The sequence below is a fragment of the Bremia lactucae genome, linkage group LG11 (assembly GCF_004359215.1).
Source record: "Bremia lactucae strain SF5 linkage group LG11, whole genome shotgun sequence".
In the NCBI taxonomy this organism is placed as follows: Eukaryota; Oomycota; class Peronosporomycetes; order Peronosporales; family Peronosporaceae; genus Bremia; species Bremia lactucae.
The window spans coordinates 2,722,799-2,726,205 of NC_090620.1; positions in this window are offsets into that span (position 1 = coordinate 2,722,799).

Here is a 3,407-nt window from a genome sequence, read left to right on the forward strand (position 1 = left end):
TAAAGATAGTAACGTGGTCCTTTCTATGTCACTTAGAAAGGAGTAGCTACCACGCGAAACGTGATGCGTATTTCTAGTATCATCTAACGTGTCCATGTTAGATGATGGAATTTGGTCCTTGAACGGACTACAATGTGCCACCAGGTGTAACGGGGCACTACTGACTTGTACTGCTTCAGTACAAGTCCACTTCGCACTGCCTCAGTGCGAGTGGTGCCTCACGTCACTTCACGTACACTAGTACGTGCAGACGGAGTTCTCATTAAAACACTTGCTTTTTGCGATCAATAATTCTTTTATCGAACATATAAATAGGGCCATGTAAGGAAGTTAATCTCCCCACATAGCCCTCCGACCTTCTGTGTGCGAAACTTAGAAAGTTCCTTGGGCTAGCGGTGAACTTCCACAAGTACTCACGCAACTATGCCGAGATGACACTTCATCTCTCTCTCGTCTCTCGAAAAAAGACGAGAAATGGTCATTTGGGCCATTCCGTAAACTGCATCGCAGAGGCAACGCGTACCAATAGAATTATCACGAAGGATGCGAATGCATCTTACATTGTTGGGCATAAGCGTGAACATCACGCTTGCCTTGCTTGAGTCTCAGTAGCCCTGATTGAGCTCTGAACTCAGCCCTTGAAGGTTCAAGCGTCTGTTTGTGCCGGGATTTAAAAGCCTCTAGCGACCTGAGGACATTAGGTTCGCGCAAATTAAGGTCTAGTGCCCAAGTTTTGGCACGACCTGCCAAATTTGACTGAGGAAATGCGACTTGCGTTTGCTCGTCGACGATGTGGCGTGCCTTTATGGCATCGTCCAACTCGACAAACCATCTTAAGAGAGAGTCCTTTATTTATGGCTTCCTGATGCTATGGAAGGTTCTTCAACTCCCTTATACTTAGAGATGTCAATCTTTAAGATTTCGGGACGACGCGTGTGCGTCATCCCAGGTACAGGGGTCTGTGCCTGTTGTAACCTCAACAGTTCTGCTTGTTGAGAGCCTTGCTGCTTAATGATGTTTGTGGTTCATCAGCGCTATCCTGCAGATAGTGACGTCCCCCATTTTTTGCTTTTACTTACAACATGAAGATAGTAACGTGGTCCTTTCTATGTCACTTAGAAAGGAGTAGCTACCACGCGAAACGTGATGCGTATTTCTAGTATCATCTAACGTGTCCATGTTAGATGATGGAATTTGGTCCTTGAACGGACTACAATGTGCCACCAGGTGTAACGGGGCACTACTGGCTTGTACTGCTTCAGTACAAGTCCACTTCGCACTGCCTCAGTGCGAGTGGTGCCTCACGTCACTTCACGTACACTAGTACGTGCAGAGGGAGTTCTCATTAAACCACTTGCTTAGAAGAGGGTTAAACGAAAACTGTATTAATATAATTAAGTTCTTCTTTTTTATCGTTGCTTAAGAACAGCATCGAGATAAAATTCTTCCTCAGCGCGGAAAGCTTCCGCGCTGGGATCGAGGCCATGTAGCTTTGTCGCGATGAATAAGGGATATTAATTGTGAGGAGAAGTCTCTCCAGATAAGCTACTCACTCGACGTTCAAGAAAATGCCACGGCTTCTTCTCAGGGGCAAGACAAGGCATTTTATTGTCTGCACTCCCCTGAGTGGTATCCACTGAAGTAGGGTTAAGAAACACAAGCACTTTTATTACGATGGCTTACGCCATCGTCATCACCACGCGCAGGAATATGTCCGGGCGACGGCACAGTAGACGGTGATGGTAATGAGGAGTCATCCGCATCGTCGGAACCAAACATGCTATAGCGAACGCTATTAGCACGACTACTCGATTGATCCCCCTCATTCGAAGACTCATAGTCAGTCGCCTGACGACGTTCAGCGACTGTTTCGCTCTCCTTGAGTCGGCCATCTTGTCCTACTCGCATTCATTGTTCAAGGGAGGAGTGATGTAATAGACTGTATCGTTACATGAAATTAACACTTAAAAGTTGTTCGCTCTACTTAGACACACACCCTAGCACAGAGAGGAAGCGGTTTAACCTGCTTCTCTTACGTGCAGTGAGGTAGTTGTGGTGGGCGCGCAAGCGACCTCACCCAACACACTAAGTACTCTGGTTAAGTGTCGTCACGGGAGCGGTAATCCGTCTCCTCGTGCGCACTTACCAAGTAGGAAGTAGTTTTCAGACTGATTTATATTTAATGGAATTAAATACAAAAACCTATTTTTACCAACTAAAATGTTATCTCTATAGATTGAATTTAAAATGTATTGCGAGCGTATCTTTCTAGATACCTCGCGTAACGGATGACGCTGGGCGTCATCGCTCCTACTGTTAATGAACCCATGTGCATCACAAACACAAGGGTTGGTCACAAATGTGAACCACACCCGAGTGCTGGGTCTAATTACTATTATTTAGTAATTGACCATCCCCTTAAGTACACCAAGTGTACTTAACGGGGACTGTGTAACATTAGGGCATATTTAGCCCGTTACAAACATATTTCTCGATACTATAACTAAATGAGTTTAAAGTAAACCGATGGTAACGCCGACTGTGAGTCAAGAGTCGTTTTGGTGAGGGGAACGAAGAAGGCAAAAAACGTTCAGCCGATCGACTCTTTCCACCACGAAGAGGGCACGGAGAGCGAGGGACATCACGCGAGTAAAGCGGATCCCTCAGCATTATCCTCTCAAAGAGGTCCAAGCGAGTCTTCAGGCGGTCATAACCATAATTGACGAGCCTTCGCTCGGACATCAACAAGATCCGAGGTCATTCGCGAGACGTGACCCTCGAGATCCGCAATACGTCGTTCAGCAGCGCTTAACACGTGTGACTGAATGGACGAAAATAAGGCAGCCGCGATTATTTGGGCGATATCGCCATTTCAATCGAACGCCGCCTGCACTAATGGATGCGGGTGGGAATTAACGCTTCCATGTTGGAAGGTTGCTAGCCCACCGCTCCGTGAGGCAAAGGTATCAGATCCTCATCCAATAAAAAGATTATCTGAAGAGTTTTGACTCTTGAGAACCGATCGATACCCCACGTATTTATGTGGCCGGCTTGGCGGCTGCCTATGAATAGAAGCACCAGCTGAGGCCTCTTCGCTAGTCTCAATGGACTAGCAGAAGTAGCGTTGTGAGACTAAACAGGGGGTACAGTACCGCCCATATTCTCTTTCACACGCAAGCGTGCGAAATTAATTCGCTGCGACCGCTGTATGATAGCATCGGAATGTGGATGAATGCGGCGCAGGAATTCCGCCTCGTATTAGTCGGGCGTTTCATTTGAACGCAACACGACCGGGATCGGGAAAATACGCCCAAGCGATTTTCCCTGAGCCCTTCATTTCTTAAAGACGCCATAATAATTATGTGCGTCTTCAAGAGCGCGCTCTAGGAGCGACGCTCTTGGTGGGG